Here is a 20447-nt window from a genome sequence, read left to right as displayed (position 1 = left end):
GTTCATGCATGCATCTTTTTTACCAACTTTACGTTTTATTGGCGTCAAACAATTTCCACTCTCTCACTCATTATTTTTCGATTGGAGGCTGTGATGAATCACCAGTGGCAATTAAGCCCGTTCAAACACATACGTCAAAATAAACTCGACTTAATGTGTAATTTGTGTCTGAAGGTATGTCATTCTAAAGATGGCATAAAAATATAGTCTAAAATCGTTCACTGTCGTCAGTAATGACATTAAAACACGTGTCCAACCATTCCTTGAAGTGTGAATATCACCAGCGTGGTACCAACAACCCAGATGGTGGTAAAACTGTCATCAACGTGTGTGTGTTCAGCATCTCAGAGTGTAAAAATGGGTACAATGTGTAAAGCCCATTTCTGGTGTCCCCCGCTGTGATACTGATGGAATATTGCTAAAAGCGGCGCAAACCACTCACTCACTCAGATTTATCGAGTTCGTTTTTTATGTGGTTTAATGCTGGAAGGGATGTTGTTAGCGTTTAGTATGATTATTTAACCCTCACTCATTATTGCAAACATTTGTAAAATATTATCACGGACTGGGTAATATTGTGTAAACATGAAATGGTTCATTGAAGTGAGTTAGTGAGTGAATATGGTTTCACGCCGCTTTTAGCAATATTCCAGCAATATCACGGCGGGGAGCACCAGAAATAGGCTTCACACATTGTACCCATGTGGGGAATCGAACCCGGACCTTCGGCGTGACGGGCGAACGCTTTAACCACTAGGCTACCCCACCGCCGCTGGTTAAGTGAAGAGGGAGGTAGGAAATCACAAAGTTTTATCTACATGCCCCAACTATGAACTATTGTAAATATGGGCTAAAATACACGGAAAGTATCTCAGAGTAAGGCGTCTAAGATCTTAATTCAACAAATATGTTTGTTGTTTAACGCCGCATCGTGTAATATTCCAGCTATATGGCAGCGGTCTGTAAGTATTCGAGTCTGGACCAGATAGCCCCGCGACTGACAACATGAGCATCAAAAGCATAAGAAAAATGGAAGTCGCGGTGGCTGAGCAGGCTAGGCGGCTGAGTTTGTGTGCTTGCGATTAGGTGCCTGACTCTGAGGGCGTAGGTTCGGATCCCGGACGGGACTCAACCCAACCAAAGTATTCGAATCTGTACTTTACTATGAAAGTGTGATCCCAAATATAACATATGTTAAATATGATCTGTTGTTGCGTAGTTCTCAAGAACGCAGGTCGGGCCGCACTTAAAATCGTATCATTTTATGTAAAATTAGTGAGTCGTTGATTTAAAACTGCTGTAAAGAACTTTCCTAAACACGACAGAATATTACACTACATGTCTTTACGTAAATTGGCATGAAGATACCAGCTAGTCAAGATTCCACATTCCTTAACAAGGTCAAACAATTCAAACATAATACGGAGCACAAATTCTCAGTCTGTTCATAGAGGATACTAAACGACCTTCCGTGTAATACCATTTCTATTAAACGAGTTAATGATTTGGTATCAAAAGAACGAAAGTGAGTTGGCTGCTAAATCGTTCACGAAATGATATTTCACGGAAGCGAGTTTAGTATTCTGTTTATGACTCTGCAACATAAATTGACAGAAACTGCCTACAGTGTGTTGACTCTCAGTGTGTTGAGTCAAGCAAGGTTTAATACCATTATGACAGAGGTATTAGCATTGTGACGTCATAACAGTATTACCATTATGACGTCATACGTCCAGCGGTTTTACACTATAAGTTGTATGCTTCTCTAGAGGGTAATACGGTTTGATATATAGAGAATACTAAACGATGTCCCGTGTAATACCATATTTATGAAACGAGGGAATGGTTTGGTATCTAACGAGCGAAAGCAGTAGGCGAGGGATGACACTGCTACAAAAAGGCGTACACCAGACTGTATTACCCGAGGGAGAGGCATACAACGTATTTATATTACTGACATGTTAAATGTACAAAATATCATTTTATTTTATTTTTCGCTACCGACCGTATGGCATGCAAACAAAATGGCGTCTGTTACTCGACTGGATTTTTAAAATCAGTGAAACATATTCTTACAAGCTTAAAACTGCTATAAAGACGGTTAATTACGAGTTAAGTTGAGTGTGCAAACGATTCAACTATAAAATAGTATAAATAAAGCAGTGAAAATATAGTTGTACACAGTGAGCTCAAAACAACTAACGGTTTTCGAACTCCGTGCACTGCATGCGTCGTATTATGACCTCATACGATTGTTAGCGATAGGGCTTCTCGGGGGAGAGTTTGGCGGTTACCGTGGCATCAAGTAATATGTTTTCCAGTTGTCACTCTCTCAGACTTCACTGGTCTTTTGTTACCTCCAATGGTTTTTAAAATGAAGTAGTGCTCGTCATGGCAATGGGGTCTGCTTTTCTTGAACTTAATGCAAGTGTTTCATTGCTGCTTTATTATTTTATATATTGTAAATGTATTTAGCCAATCAAGTGTGTTTTAGCAGCCAGACAAATTATTAGCGCTACTATTCATTGTAATGACGGCACACGGTGGCCCTGTCATTCAATTAGAATGGTGTAGAATTGCGTTATAGCCGACCCTATGGTTTTCGTCATTTCAGCACCGAATAGGGCTTCGTATCTCGTGTACAGTTTTCCCCTTCCCACCCACGACGAGGGCCACGAGTCTTTCTCGCTTATCCCTGACATTACCCTCCTTCTCCTCCTCGGATATCATCTGTTCGTCCAACTCCATCTTATAATACATCAATCGGATTTTAAATCTAATATAATAAAATCCGGCATAACCCAAACAGAACGAGATGAATGTCAGGTAAAACAACACGAGAATTTCAAACGTCGTCATGGTCTTTATATATAAAGGTGATGCATTTAATTTGCTAAGCAGGTTGCTTGATTTTGCTAAGTTTTGCTAAGCAGGTTGCTTGATTTTGCTAAGCAGTTTGCTAAGTTTTGCTAAGTGTTGCTTGATTTTGCTAAGTTTTGCTAAGCAGTTTGCTAAGTTTTGCTAAGTGTTGCTTGATTTTGCTAAGTTTTGCTAAGCAGTTTGCTAAGTTTTGCTAAGTGTTGCTTTATTTTGCTAAGCAGTTTGCTAAGTGTTGCTTGATTTTGCTAAGTTTTGCTAAGCAGTGCTTGACTTTGCTAAGCAGTTTGCCAAGTTTTGCTAAGTGTTGCTTAGCTAGCACACCGCATAAGCCAAGGGTTGGCCTGCTTTCAGCACGAGTTTGGCGTGTTTCGTTTTGGCTAACAATGTTCTCACACGTTCTCGCTCAGGTTTGGTGGGAATCACCGCGTTTTCTCTTAAACATTCCTCGAACGAATCCCTTAAACGCGACGGGGTCGGTGAACCAAATTCTGGTCATTTTCTAAAAATAGCTACACCAGCGCCCCTACCGGGAACTGCGTTCGCTAGATAGGGATGATGGGAGCGGATTCAGACACAAATAACCCTAACAACACAAACTTCGGCAGAACCCCCATCATACTACTACTAACGGGATTCACTGACCAGCGGAACTTCTTCCTATCTCTAAAGCTGCAAGTTACATTGATTGATCGAAGAGCTGTAGTTGGCCGAACGTCAACAACCCGGAGTTGAGTTGGACAAATGGTTTGGAACACTCACGAGACCAGCCGTTTGTCCTTGCCAATATTGATCGCAGTTTCCTCAGCGATGAATCATCAGATGACAGCTTCCTACTGTACGCTACCCACACATAGACAGAGATGCAACGAAGGGAAATATCGATTAATTCAATAACATCCACACACCTCGAGATTACTGTATTTTGTTTCCTATTTAAATTTTGCTTGTTTTTAGCGCCGCACAGTTTTCCAGATATTTCACGACTGCCTGCATAATAAACTCAATAAATAAAGTTAAGGACTACCCCAATATTCAATATTTAAGTATTATATGGATAATAAATTGAACTATTAAATACTTTAGTATTGAAAACTTGGGTACTCCTTTTTCTAAATCAACACTCAAAGTCCTCAAACAACTTTGTAAATACTTTGAATGAGGAAGAGGGTTATATTTTGTATTGAATTGGTACCTATATGGCTGAAACAATGCCGAAAATTCTACCTCAATAACTTGGACGGGATGGAGTCTCATCTAACTAGTTTCAATTTTCCAAATAATATGTCATGCTATTTAAAGAGGACGGTACCGGCAGTTTAATTGCACTGGGATATTTTTAAAAATAATAGGAGAAGGAAGTCATCGTGTTTTATATCAACAACAGTTCAGGGGGGAATTTCGGGTGTTCCAAAAATAATGTAAGATACGTCTGTAAACTCTGAATACCAGCATGTTCTTTCTTAAACGTTAATCATGGGTTGTTGTACATTTCTAAAGCAATTCTACGTAGCTTAATGTGGGTTGAATGTGAATTTTTAAAGTGAGTGAGTAAGTGACGTTAGTCTTACGCCGCAATATTCCAGCAACATCACTGCTTGGGACATCAGAAATCGGCTTCACACATTGTAACCATGTAGGGAATAGAACCCGGGTCTTTGAAATTGTAAAGTGGTATTTAAGTTAATACAATATAGTGGTATTTAAGTTGATAAAAGATACAGATAAACTAAACGATACAGACCGTTAAAAAGCAATACCTGCCTTTATAAATACCTCAGCAGTTTTTTAAATAGTGTTTAACGCAATATTCTAAGCAATATTCCAGTTATATTGCGGCGGTCTGGACCAGACAACCCAGTGAGCATCGATCTACGCAACTGGGATACGATGACATTAGTCAATCAAGTCAGCGGGCCTGACCACCCGATCCCGTTAGTTGCATGGGTTGCTGAAGATCAATAATATTCTAAACAGGAACTTCACGGGAAATGAATATATACTAACGGAAAAAATAACTGTGCATAAAATAAAATTGCATGAAGTTAAAGTTATTTGAAAAGTTATAAAAATAACCATATATAAATAACCATGCAGCAAAGCAGAGGTCATGTGTCACGTGTGGCAGGTGCACTTTGTGGCACTCACTTTTCACACCTGATGTTTACACACCTGATATTGAAATCAGAAGAAAGGTTATTATTCTCTCGCCTCTGAAATGTTGTGGAAAACACGTTAATTTTAACATAAACTGCGCGTAGTTCATGCGACGTCATACCGAAAATCAGCGTCTCCGCGCCGTGGGTATGTTTGAAACGGGAATGGCCCAAAATGAAGTGATCAGACATTTTGGTGTCCATCGAAACACGATCTCATCTCTATGAAAACGTTTTCAACATAATGGGAATACGGCCGTCCACGCGTGACATCACGTCAGCATCTACAGTACAGGAGACAAGACTGGGATGGTGTTTTGTTCACTGACGAGTAGAAATTTCATCTGGACAGCTCAGATGGCAGGACAAGGGTGTACAGACGGAAAGGTGAACGGTATGCTGACGCGTGCGACAGTTTGGTGGTGAAGGCGTTATGGTATGGGGGAACATCACAGCTCATGGTTGGACATAACTTGTCATTGTCAATGGCAATCTGACAGGTCTGCGATACAGGGATGAGATCATTGGGCCTCATGTACAGCCATTCATTCAAGGACAGAGACGTAATTCACGCTCCAGCAAGATAATGCCCGTCCACGTGTCTCCCGTGTTGTGACAGATTTCCGGTACTTCAATGGCCAGCTGTTTCTCTGGACCTGTCCCTTATCAAGCACGCTTGGGATGAAATGGAGAGACGTTTACGTCAAGCCGAGAATCAGCCATTGATGTTAGCTGAATTGGGACAAGCGTGGGTTCAGACATGGAACAACATTCCCCAAGCTTTCTTCAATCGCTTAGTGTTGACTGCGCCATCGTCGTCAAGCCTGCAACGCCATTGGTGGACGCGCACGATACTGAATTTGTGAAATGACTTTTGGCACCACATCTCTTCAAGTGCGTGACACGATGCCTAGTGTCAAATCATACATATTTCGATATTATCCTGTCAACAGTTAAACAGTGATTTAGGGAAACAGCACAAATCATGTTGTCTTGTTGCATTAAAAAATGGCACAACGTCAAATGATGAGGTTGTTTCACGTTTTACACACACTCCTTTAAAGAGCCTCTCTAATCATACTTACAACTCTGTTATTTTCCTGGCTATAAATATAGACTGAAACACTCTTCCTCGATCAAGCCTCTGCGTCCGTCACAGCCGTAGTTGTCCACTTTGTTTGATGTCAATATTATGCAATCTGTCAGGTTGCGTGACGAATCATATTTATCAGGAATCAATAAGTTTCCAAATATAACCATTGACGTCAGGGAAGGTGACAGCGGTGCGCGTTATGACATGTTATATAATAACTGAATAAAACATAATGTAATCATCGTAGACGCGTCTGTGCTAACGCAATATATTTTTTACACCCAAGAGTGTTATTATTGTTTACGAGCCGGAGACGTTGACTGAATTATTTGGAACATAAAAAATGTCATCACTGTGCTTTTTTAATAAAAATCAAGTACACAATTGTATCAGCACTAGCCGGTAAATGTTTATGAAATCTGAGGCTAGACTCGCAGTTGTAAGCTGTTATTGTCTCGAATGGATATGAAAGACTCTATTGTGATATTTACAATCGCTCAGTATAATTCAAATTTAAACTTAAGTTCAGAAATAGAAACTTCATCATTGATTTAAACAAATTGTATTCACAAAACGTGAAATTCATTGGGGACAAGTTATACTTAAAATACAACTTAAAATATACTCCTCACAAAAAGTTAAGCAACACAAATTTTGAGTCTCATTACATTTTCATTTATTGAAATTTCAAAACATGGAATGATGCAATTGAAAGGTGAAACATATGTAAACACGATTAACAAAATGAAATGAAATGGTATTGAGCAATAATAGATTTACAAAGAATCAAAAGCATGTACCTGTGAAACAGTCGTCCAAAATGTGCTACATTGATGGAGCAAAATGTTAACATTAAGGTTCAAGTCAGTTTTGGACAGTGAAGCAGTGTTCAGTAACGCGTATGACCACCATGAGCACAAATGCAAGGTTCTACACGTCTTGGCATTGATCAAATGAGCCCTTAAAGTTGCTGTTGTGGAATGTTCTGCCATTCTCCCTGTAACGCCTGCTCAAGGTCATCCAGAGCCTGAGGGTGAACATGAAGACCGTAAACACGACTTTCAATAATGCCCCAAGCATGTTCAATGGGATTAAGATCAAGTGACCTTGCAGGCCAGTCCATATGTGTGATGTTGTTGATCTAAACAACATCGTTAACAACTCTTTCTCGGGCATCATCATCCATGGAGGGGCATTATCATCCATAAAGATGAAGTTAGGACCCGCTTGTTGTAGCAGAGGAATGATTACAGGTAGGTTTACACCGATCAGGGTGCATGTGTGAAGAGTGGAGCACGTTCATGCCACTAATTTTGCATGTTGATTCTGAGGGTGGTTGTGTTCGGGTGATGTTGTCAATGTTATCATATAAATCAATTTGACAGTTATGTATTCTTTGAATATTTACCTTTCAGTAACATGTCGGAAAAATATCGCTGTCGCGATTGATAAAGATATGACACTGAAAATACTTGTTGCTTAATTTTTTGTGAGGAGTATATACCCTCTCCCTGATATACTCTTCTTCACTAATTTAATCTGCAAACTTTAAGTGAGATCACACATGTAATTCTGGATCGGTTGCAGCCATATTTCACTGTTGGCGTCAGTTCCCAGTTGGGTGTTGTCGTCAATATCTGTTGTGGCCACCATGAGCCGCCTCTACCAAATCATCATCATCATCATCATCGTCGTCGTCGTCGTCGTCGTACTAACATCTGTATAGCACCAATATCCAGCTCAGCTGCTCAAAGGCGCTTTGATTTTCCCTCGATCTCAAACTCAAACGGCATATCATATTATCAATCTCAACTCCCTGGGGATCATACAACTTTTGCAGCCACAAGGCGCACCGAGTTAATGTGGCTTCCCCATCCTTACGAGGTACCCATTCACAGCTGGATGGACTAGGACACATCGTCACAATACTTTGTCCAAGTTTACTGCACGTTGCTGTACCCGTAACTAGGTGTTTGCACGTATTCATGTGGCCACCATCTGGTCATATACCAACGGATTCGTGGGTTGTTGTAAGTGCACAGGGTTGTGTACTGTACACTAGGGGTTGTGACAACACTGAAAGAGTCTGCACACAAAGTTGACTCCAAGGTTTTTACACCCGGTCACAGGTTGGCTCGATCCCGGCACCTCAAGCTCGTTCGATCACTAGTCTGGTGCCTCAGACAGCTCGCCCACCATGCCCCTGCAAATGGCAGTTAAATTGCCCTGAAGGCGCACAAAGTTAGATTTCTGCGTGTAGGATAATCCACCCCACATCATGACGCTCCCAATACCATATCGGTCAAACTGGGCGACACAATTCTGGGCAAAACGTTCATGTCGACATTGATAAACACGTACTCTTCCGTCACGGCACAGAAACAGAAAGCGTGAGTCGTCACTGAACCATACATGTCGCCAGTTTTGTAGATTCCAGAATCGAACATTATTGCACCACTGGACCCATCGACGCCGATGTAGTCGTCGCAACACAGGGCCACATTGAGGTGACGTGCAGGGGGGAGGTTGAGACTCCCCAACATCTAGAGGTTCGATTTACAGCAGTGAGTCGCGGCATAACGATATTCTTGCATTTAAGTACAAAATGCCAATGACCGTCTAAAAGCAAAATGACTTTGAGTGAGTGAGTGAGTATGGTTTTACGCCACCTTTAGCAATATTCCAGCAATATCACGGCGGGGGAACGCCAGAAATGGGCGTCACACACTGTGCCCACGTGGGGAATCGAACCCGGGACTTCGGCGTGACGGGCAAACGCTTTAACCACTAGGCTACCCCACCGCCCCCAAAATGACTTTGCATAGGCATAGTCCTGCTCACACGTAATGTGCTGTGCATTCGTTTCATGTACAGGGCCGGTGGGATAGCCTGGTGGTTAAAACGTTCGCTCGTCACGCCGAAGACCCGGGTCCGAATCCTCACATGGGCACAATGTGTGAAGCCCATTTCTGGTGTCGTACTGCTGGAATATTGCTAAAAGAGGCGTAAAACCATACTCGCTCACTCACTCACTCGTTTCATGTACAAACACGAATATTATTATGGCAAAATTGTAACAATGAAACTCTAATGTTGAAAACTATTTGAAATTTCAAAAATCAATATCACCTATACTTTTCTTATTACAATTTCAATATTATACATCCAAAAAAGGGATAGAGAGAAAGTATAGGAATGTTAGAGAGGAAGGAAGACGACATATATGATCACTCAAAAACGTTATGATGGATAAATGAAAGTTCACATTTAAAATGTATTCACTCTATTGAACAGCCATGTCTGGACTTCCAAGTATCATTAAGGACAATGTGACTGGAGGGTCACATTTTACAATACTTTTCAAACTTGAAATGTTAATTTAAATGTTATACAGTTTACATTGTAACAGGAAGTGACTAGTACTTTCACAAACATTACCGCGGTAAGAATCGTTAATGTTGAAACGGTACAGGTCATAGTTTAGCTGACAAGTCATATATCTCAACTTTGTGAGAATAATATTAAATTTTCTAATTCCAAACAAGTACTGTGATGGCGCAACAGGTTGCCCACATATAACTTGAAGCTTTTAATGAAGGCTGATTTCATTCAGTATCAAAAAAAGAAATAAAAACTTCCTTAATACCAACGAATTGAGATTAAACCTTTGTTTTCATGGTTGACAAAAAGGGATTGGTGTAAAAGATAATGTCCAGTTTGGACATATATATCAGAAGAGGAAGTTGTGTTTCTGTGGAAGCGATTATTTATTTAGACATACTTTATTGCAAAGAAACAAATTCATTTGGTTCAGGGGCGCTGGGGTAGCCTAGTAGTCAAAGCGTTGGCTCGTCACGCCGAAGACCCGGGTTCGAATCCCCACATGGGTACAATGTGTGAAGCCCATTTCTGGTGTCCCCCGCCGTGATATTGCTGGAATATTGCTAAAAGCGGCGTAAAACCACACTCAGTCAGTCATTAGGGTCAGGTGACACACTAACGAGACTTTCTTCAATATACATTTAATCATATTGTGATACATGGGTAATGATAGTACAAGATGTATTTACAATGCGGAAAGTGAATGAATACAGTGCTTTACGCCTCTTTTAACAATATTCCGGCAATCATGACGGGGGACACCAGAAATTGGATTCATACATTGTACCCACATACAAAACATACACGTATACATAAACTGAACTGCAAAAGAAACTTTGCACCAGATTGAAGTGACTGTAATTAATAAACTAAAAATAACAAAAGTTTCAGATAAAGTATATTTAATTAACCAACAATTCCACAAAGAAGTCAACAACTCAAACTTGACATCTTATGGTTAAATATTGTACACCAGACAAACAAAGTCAGTTGGGGTTGAAACCTCAGTTGTCTACATGTTCACTGCAATGCATACAGACATGGAAAGTGGTCACAGACACAAAATTTGTCACCCTAATACCGAATATGGCCACCACGTGCCTCCATACATGCAAAGACTCTGCGTCGGACGGAAAACGTCAAACGTCTGATAATGGCACGTGGCAGGCGGTTCCATTCAACTTGTAGAACTTGGATCAAGTCTTGTCTGTTGGCGGGAGGGTGTGGTCGGTCTCTACCTCGCCTGTCCAAGACGTTTCAGAAGTGTTCTATGGGTGATAAGTCAGGAGAATATGGCGGCCACGGTAAGACGTCGAGGTTCCACTACACTAAATCAGTGCTCCCTGCGCGAGAGCCGTATGTAAACAAGTGAAGAGAGACAGAGACGTGACAGCTGTGATTGGATGAAATAGTGTAAGATGTTTGTTTTTTAAAAGCACATCCAACCAGTAATTAAAACTGACCACAATTTTAAGTATTTAGTGCTGTCATTTTTATCACCATCACTTATGCTTATTGTGTGTACCGATATTTTCCAGTAGGTGACATTTGGTGCGGAACTTAGGTTGATGTGTTCCGCTTCCTGTGCTCGCAAAACGAGCCGGACAAGTTGGCCTGATATTTTGTTTTATGGTAATTTAAAGGCCAGAGTGTACCCATGTGTACATGGAATGGCTGTTGATAGCCTGGATATTTAAAAAAAATAATAAGGTTACTATAGAAGTCTATGGGAAAACATTTGGTGGTTTGTAACCTCGACGTTGTTGGTGGCAAGGAAGTCCACTACGATACCAGCTGTGTGGGGCCTGGCGTTGTCGTGTTGATACAGAACACCTCGGGGTTGTTGCTGAAGGAAGGGCACCACTACTGGACGGAGGATGTTATCTCTATAGCGTTGCGCATTGAGGTTTCCATTGATGGCTACGAGTGGCGTTGTCTGTTCTCCTCAAATGGCTCCCCAAACCATAACGCCACCTCCACCGTATGGAACACCTACTTGTACGCAGCAAGCAGCTGTCCGTTCACCTCTGCGACGGTAAACACGCTGTCTGCCATCACTTCTAAACAAGCAGAACCTGCTTTCGTCCGTTAAGACCAGGCGCTGCCAATCCCTACACTGCCACCGTCTCACTGTATTTAGATGTACAATCACATGTATAAACATGTACAATATATACATATTTACCTAAATGCATATACACATGTATTTACACCCGTATACATTATGCACGCGATACAGATAGTGAGTGAGTGAGTGAGTGAGTGAGTGAGTGAGTGAGTGAGTAAGTATGGTTTTACTTGAATTCAAATTGTCATACGTCACAGGTGTAGAAGCCCGTGATTTTGGCGGTGAGACAAATACGGGTAGCACGTACGATTCCCTATATAAGACAGCGGAGAAGCAGCCTTCTAATGGAAAAGAGAAATAAAAGGCTGTCAAGAAATATACTGCAAGAAAGGGGGCTCCAAAGGTGGCTCATATGGACTAACAGAAACACGAAGAAACGTGTTTTTATTCTGAATATAAATATTTAATATAATAATAATAATAATAATAATAATAGTCCGTTTATCATGCGTATTTCTTCATGCACAATGCATGCTGAAAGCGCCCAAACAATGTGATAACCTAACCTGCATGTGAGGTGTTGGAAGGTTAGTGGTTACATGACTTATCCCACCGGGTACCCACTTTCTACTGGTTGAACAGAGACAATTTTAACAAATTTGCCTGAGGTGAGACCACATATCTCATATTTGTCCCACTGTCCATCTTTAAAATTGGTTCCAATGTCTGAAGCCCATTTCTGGTGTCCCCCCGTTGTGATATTGCTGCAATATTGCCAAAGAGCGGCGTAAAACTAAACTCTCTCATTTATTAAATGTGTGCTATATTCTTCGTGCTCTTGGCCAAATGAACTTTGATACCACATCTAGTTTGTATGTCTTCCTCCTTATGTAAATGTCAGCTTTCTGGTTCTCGGTGCCGATCGATATGCCACTTAATGGATCTGTGCCTAGCGAATGTTGTCGCCGAGTCGTACAGCCAGCTCGCGAGGATTAGATCTTATATATACTAAGGGTTCTATTAACGTACTGCCCTTGAACTCTCTCCCATTGATAGAGTAAAAAATGCAATTGCCACATACGGTGGTAACCTTGACGGGTTATATGTAACAGCGGTTATGTATGCCGTTCCTCTCCCGCCCCCTCTGGGGCGATGGGGTATCCTAGTGGTTATATAGACAGATAGATCAGAAGAGGAACTTGTGTTTCTGTGGAAGCGATTATTTATTTAGACATACTTTATTGCAAAGAAACAAATTCATTTGGTTCAGGGGCGCTGGGGTAGCCTAGTGGTCAAAGCGTTGGCTCGTCACGCCGAATGCCAAGGTTTGGTTCCCCACATGGGTGTAATGTGTGAAGCCCATTTCTGGTGTCCCCCGCCGTGATATTGCTGGAATATTGCTAAAAAAAAGCGGCGTAAAACTTAACCCACTCTCTCACTCTCCAATCCCTTGTCTGTTTACACACAGTAACACGCACATGCTCGCGTGCGTACGCACACACACACGCATCTCTCACAGAGAGATGGCCATGCCTCAATAAACCCTAGTGACCCCCTAATTCGTTATAACCGTAGTAGATTAGACGCATTTCGACAACAATATACAGCAAAAGGTCAGGACATAAGAACAGATCGTTATATCCTTCAGTTCGATATAAGCATGTTCATTATAGCCGTATTTCCCATCTCCGTTTCTTCATTTGAGATAGGGGCGGTGGGTAGCCTAGTGGTTAAAGCGTTGGCTCGTCACGCCGAAGACCCGGGTTCGATTCCCCACATGGGCACAATGTGTGAAGCCAATTTCTGGTGTCCCCCGCAGTGATATTGCTGGAATATTACTAAGAGTGGCGTAAAACCATACTCTCTCATCCACTGATTTGGGATAATCCTCTCTTTTGGAGACGAACAGTTAGCAAACAACTAGCGAAGAAATGGCTAATACTTACCATTCAAAGCGTTTGTTTGAACGCTGGAGAAAACTAAGGGTAAAGAGAAAGTATACTCAGTTATGCTGTGGGGAGAACTGTTATGATAAAGTCCGTTTTAAGATCACTCATTCCTGCAACAATTGCAGGAATGAGTAATACACGGCTGGGTGAGTGAGTACGCCGCCTTGAGCAATATTCGATCAATATCACGGCAGGGGAACACCAGAAATGGGCTTCACACATTGTGCCCCTGTAGGGAATCGAACCCGGGCCTTCGGCTTGACTGATACTGGATAAGCGAAAAACGTGTGTGCAGATATATAATAATGAAAATTCAATCCATTCAGTCTCAATGTCCACTCAATAATCAGTTCGGGACTAATAGACTTGGATCATTAAACTACTGGCACTTATAAATGCAACAAATATATACAGATATAAAAGAATGAAAATTCAATCCATTCATTTTCTTTGTCCAACCGAATAACGGAAGAATTCTGCTTTTTGAAAAAGAAAGCAAAAATTTATCTGGTTTAAAGATGAAAAAAATTAAATTAAATCCTTAAATTAAATTAAAATAATAAAATATTGTAGGCAATGTCCATCAATTCGGGTCTTATATGCCGAGATAATTAAACTACTGACACTGCAACAATTATATACAGATATAAAAGAATGAAAATTGAATCCATTCATTTTCATTGTCCAATCGAATAACAGCAGAATTCTTTGAGAAAAAGATAAAATGTTTCTGTTCTAAAAAAGAAAAAAGAAAAGGAAATTAAATCAAAATAACCTAATATGGTAGGAAATGTCAATCAGTTCATGTCATATATGCCTGGATCATTAAACTACTGATATTTGATAAATGCAAAAATATATATTCAGATATTTAAATATGAAAATTCAAAAATTCAGTCCATTCATTCTCATTGTCCAACGGAGTGACGGGAGAATTCGGTTGAACACTCTTTGAGAAAGAAAATCAAAATGTATCCGTTTTAAAAATGAAAAATATATAAATAAATAAAATAACTTTATGCGGTAAGCTATTACGCCTGGATCATTTAACTACTGATACTTGATAAATGAAATATATATATAATACAGATATAAAAGATAAACATCATGTGTTGGCTAATTTCCGGGTGTTATTGAGTATTTGAAGCACGGGAATGCATTTGGAATCGGCGGCATCGAATAACGGTGGAACTGTGCTCTATAAGAAAGAAAATCAAAATTAATCTTCATAAAAAAAAAAAAAAAAAAAAAAAAAATCAAATTAAAATAAGCGAATATGGTAGGTAATGACTATCAGTTTGGGTCTATTAGGCCGGGCAGTGGGTCTCGTGGATATCTCGTGTCTTGCACAGAGAACGAAAAGTGAACGCGGAAATAAATTTGGGAAACAATTCCTCAAGCCTTACTATCAAGACATTTCTCCTTAAATTTTGTAAGGCGTTTTCAGAAATATTTGATGAGCTGTTACCGTGAACTGCGCATTGTGTCATTGTCAAATTACGATAGTGTTCCGATATCGAACGTGAACAATGGACTATCGGATAACAGTGTTATATGCATCATCTTGTTCTGGTGTGAAAAGGCAAGTAGGTTTTTAGATACAAGAACATTTAGACCAATCGGAATCTGGCACCATCATTATATTACTATTCGCATTGTAAGACGATCTTATGTTGACACATAAAAGCATAGTTTTCATTAAATGGCCGAATATCGTTCGTGTTATTTACGTACATAATCATATTGCAAGTCTTCATATAGACAGTCACTCTCCAAGAACATAACTCGATATCGGTATATATAACGTAGGAGTAACATTCCTTAGAAATATCCATATCAGGGGCATGGATGTCGGTAAGTGACGCCCTTACCGAGCACACATAGCAACTAGTATACTTAAAGGGTAATCTCAACGCACGCGACCTACACGGCAAGGCTGAAGGTCATTCATGGTCAACATGTGACTGTGAGACACGTGTCCAGCATCAACCTGATGAAGGCAAGGCGTATATGGTCTTACAGCGTTGTAGGTATGAAGTGGGAAGACGTTTATAGACTGCCATCAATGCATGATGGGCAACTGAAATACCAAGTCTGTGACCTGAAACATTCTATATGTATTAATATTAACATGAAACTTTGAACAGGGAAAGAATGCCACAAGCGACAAAATCGCAAAATTGTGGAACAGAAACAGAAAGAATTCTAAACACAACAACATACTGTCCACTTATTGGATATATTTGAAGAAAGAGTTTATTGTAATTTCCGACAACATCAAAAGCAGGTGTTTATGAATCACTTTCAAATAATGATGATACCATTTGCAAAAAGAGTGCCCAGGAAGTGGTAAGCGTTACAAACACATGCAAAGCGAGTCAATTATTCATCTGAAAAACCTTAAGGGAAAATAGGTTTGAAACATTAAGGTACTGTTTCAAAATAGTGTATTGAATCTGATATAACTGTAATTGGTGACAAGTCCGATTTGGAAACGGCCTCCACATGGCTACATAACAAGCTGTTTCTGAGTGAGTGAGTTTGAGTTGACTTGACTTTTACGCCGCTTATCGCAATATTCCAGCAATATCACGGCAGGGGACAGCAGAAATGGGCTTCACACATTGTACCCATGTAGGGAATCGAACCCGGGCCCGTGACAAGCGAACGCTTTAACCACAAGGCTACCCCACTGAGGTATTTAATGTTGTACGTACACCTGATAAAACGTTTGAGCAAGAGCCGTGTGACATGGAAATCCTTCCAGAAAGAGCATGATCGATAGCTTAAAATAAGTCGTGATAACTCATAAAGGCCAGTAACAAACGGACAAATAGCAGAGTCCTGTGGCCACTGTGTACATCAGAATACTCGTCCAGTTGCATGCATCGTCAACGTGTTATTACAGTAACTCTGATCAGATTCATAAATTCCTTATCACAATAACTCTGATCAGGATAATAAATTCGTTATTACAATAACTCTGATCAGAGTCATAAATGCGTTATCATAATTACTCTGAACAGAGTCATAAATGCGTTACCATAATAACTCTGATCAGAATCATTAATGCGTTCTCACAATAACTCTGGTCAGAGTCATAAATTCGTTATCACAATAGCTCGGGTCAGAGTCATAAATTCGTTATCACAATAACTCTGATCAGGATCATAAATGCGTTATCATAATAACTCTGATCAGAATCATTAATGCGTTATCACAGTAGCTCTGAACAGAATCTCGACGCGATGCTGCAAAATTCTGATTTGGTGCTTAGCACCCTTCCTTCTTTTGCCCCTTCCTCACTCACCTCACTCACACACTGAACAAAGCAAATAACGAAACTCATGGTGCGAATTACATCTGTAAAAAACAATGTTGTCTGTGCCTAGAAACTGAACTGTGTCTTGTGTAACTATTTATTTTCCCTTCTTAATTAGATTGCATTACGTAAAGACAATCTTCACATTCAACATACTGGATGGAGCGTTGTATCTCTCTGGACACGTGACTTCTTGTGTTAAAAAATGGCAGAACGTGCTGATCCACATTAATCAGTCTTCATCGATCCTGCATCGACTCACGAGACCAGTGAATGAATGGTTCCACGCTAGGTACGTACATAACCAGCAGTAATCAATACTTATTGTCGTTCATCACCTCACCGGTAGCCAAAGCTGCATCGTGGCACCATTGGAAAATGGCGTGTCGCTAGAGTCCTGCATAGACAATGCTTCGGATTTGTTTGAATGTAAACTACACACTCCGAACTCAAAAGAAACACCTAATTTAGTTCGTTATAACAGAAGTACGTTATACGCATTTAGCCCACTTTCGAAAGCAATTCTACGGATTACAAATAGACACTAATATTTTTTCCGTGAATAATTCAAGATAATATGTTGAACATTAACCGCACCAATTTGAAATACTATGTTGGCAGTTCAAGACACTGGGTCTAAAAGTCCAGACACTATATCTAAAAGTGAAAATGTCAAGACACGATGTCTAAAAGTAAAAAGGTCAAGACACTATATCTAAAAGTAAAAAGGTCAAGACACTATATCTAAAAGTCAAGATACTATCTCTAAAAGTCAAGATACTATCTGTAAAAGTCAAGATACTATCTCTAAAAGTAAGACGGTCAAGACTGATAACTGTGAGTGAGTCAGTTTAGTTTAACGCCGCTTTTAGCAATACTCGTCACGCCGAAGGTCCGGGTTCGATTCCGAACACCTGTACAATGTGTGAAGCCCATTTCTGTGACCGTATGCACATGTCGGGCGAAGCTAACGTCAGGCGTAACACACTACGTCGGGCTTAGCAGCGCCCTGCTCTTACATGTCATGCACAACGTCGGTTAAGCCTAGGCGTTACTACGCCCGACTAACGTCGAGGCGCAGTGTGCTGTTTTTAGATTTTGGAACGTTTTTAAACCACCGGAAAAGGCGCGAAAACAACTTCGCGGCACATCCGTTTCAGCCGTAATCATGGAAAGCGAAAGAAAACCGAGAAAACCCAGTTTTACCGATGGGGAATAATATGTCTTTTGAAGATGATAAGGATCTTAACAGCTCCCAACTTTCAAATAATGTAACTAATCGGCGTAAACAAGACGTTTGGGAGAAAATAACACATGGAAATGTTTTGAAAATAGGACATTGAACACTCAGAATGTATATCTCTGATGTTGTTTGAAAACTTTGATGGCGTTACTGTCCAAAAAATCTCTGAATTATCCTGTCCCTTTTTTAACTTGGCGTTGTTGGGTTCGGCTACGTTGTGAATAACATTGTCACCATCGCCATCGCCTTCATAGTCGTCTTCGAGTGGCGTCCAGGACTCAATAGCCATGTTGTGTAGCACAAACACTGCACTTTAATAGCGCAACATCGTTAAAGCAATGGAGCCGGCGCTTGTTCCTTGCCGCTGCATGTGCATAGTTCCCCCCGTCTTGATCGGGGATTCCTGACTGGTGTCATCAGCCAGGTGCGAAGAGGGTAGGCACTGTCCCCGAGAATAATGCCGTCTATTTGTATGTTTTCAAAATCAACAAACATTTGACTCTCCCTTAGTATCCGGGAGTCATGACTGACTGACTGACTGACTGACTGACTGAGTTTGGTTTTACGCCGCTTTTAGCAATATTCCAGCAACATCACGGCGGGGGACACCAGAAATGGGCTTCACACATTGTGCCCATGTGGGGATTCGAACCCGGGTCTTCGGCGTGACGAGCCAACGCTTTAACCATTAGGCTACCCCACCGCCCCCGGGAGTCATGAACAGAACCGGGCCACTTTACAACACAGTTTAACACTCTAAGACTTGCATCACATACACCTTGAACATTTATCAAGTGGTACCCTTTACTGTTGATATAATCCCCAGCTTCATTTTGAAATGATCCCGTGGCATACAACCGCATAGGCGGATCCAGAGGGGTGGGGGGGGGTGCGCACCCCACCCCCCTTTTGTCCTGAAAGTTTATTAAATGACCATTGAAACTCGGGTGAAAATGAAATGTGCACCCTCCCTTTCTCAATAGTGTGCCCCCTTTCTCAAAAAGCTGTATCCGCCCCTGAGCCGTAAGTCTACAAGTACTTGCATTTCCGGGATAAGGGTCGAACTGCGGTAGGAGCCATAATCAATATCACCTCTGATTGTAGCCACTATCTTGAAAATGTCAATTCTCCTCAATCTAAATCTTCTGTGCAGATCAAGGTCGTCGTATATTTCTAAAGGGTTTGACCTCTCTCCAAATATACGGTTTCTGTAGAACTGTCGTCTGCGATATTGGTATACGATAGCCGCCATTACAGGGCTACGCCTGGCTTACGCCTGCTGGGTAGGTGACGTAAATATAGAGCGCTACGCCTGGGGTAACTTTAGCTACGTCTATGATATGCATGCCGGTTTAACGTTACGCCCGGGCGCCCATTTTACTTACGCCCTGACTAGAATTTACGCCCGGCATAAGCCCGCGATGTTGCTGGAATATTGCTAAAACCGGCGTAAACCTAAACGCACTCACTCGTTTCATAAGCATATTATTTGTGACACAGAATACCTTTCAGACTAATTTAACGACGGAAGAATACTTCCCCCAAGTACCATATATAAAACCAACAACCGCGCAAATTGCTTTGTCAAGGATGTAGATTTATATGGCTTCCAAGCGACATGAGGCAAGTCACAGACAAACTGTTGCCAGATGTAAGTCAGCCTGTTGTTGCCCACGCTTACGTCTTCAGTATAGCAGCGACGTTTGGTATTAAGTTAAATTGTAATATTTAAGGTTGATGTGACGTAGGAATGATTATTCCATGCATCTGTACGTGCGTGCGTGCGTGCGTGCGTGCGTGTTCTTTAATGCAGAAAAATTCCAGTTAAATTTGACGGCGGTCAGTAAATATTCGAGTCTGTACCTTAAAAGCCAATGATTGAAAGAGAGAGATAGGGGGAGAGAGAGTAACAGAGAGAGAGTGTGTAACAGAGAGAGAGAGAACAGAGAGTGTAACAGAGAGAGAGTAAGAGAGAGAGAGAGAGAGAGAGAGAGGGAGAGTGTGTAACAGAGAGAGAGAGAGAGTAAGAGAGAGAGAGAGAGAGAGAGAGAGTAACAGAGAGAGAGAGAGAGAGAGGAGAGAGAGAGAGAGAGGAGAGAGTGTAACAGAGAGAGAGGAATGAGAGAGAGGAGAGAGAGAGAGAGAGAGTAACAGAGAGAGAGGAGGGAGAGGAGAGAGAGAGAGTAACAGAGACAGAGAGAGGAGAGAGAGAGAGAACAGAGAGAGAGGGAGAGGAGAGAGAGTAACAGAGAGAGAGAGAGAGAGAGAGAGAGAGAGAGGAGATAACAGAGGAGAGAGGAGTGTAGAGAGAGAGAGAGAGGTGTAACAGAGAGAGAGGAGAGTAACAGAGAGAGAGAG

The sequence above is a fragment of the Haliotis rubra genome, unplaced genomic scaffold (assembly GCF_003918875.1).
Source record: "Haliotis rubra isolate DU_JTF1 unplaced genomic scaffold, ASM391887v1 Scf1317, whole genome shotgun sequence".
NCBI classification, from domain to species: domain Eukaryota; kingdom Metazoa; phylum Mollusca; class Gastropoda; order Lepetellida; family Haliotidae; genus Haliotis; species Haliotis rubra.
This window is presented reverse-complemented; position numbering follows the sequence as displayed.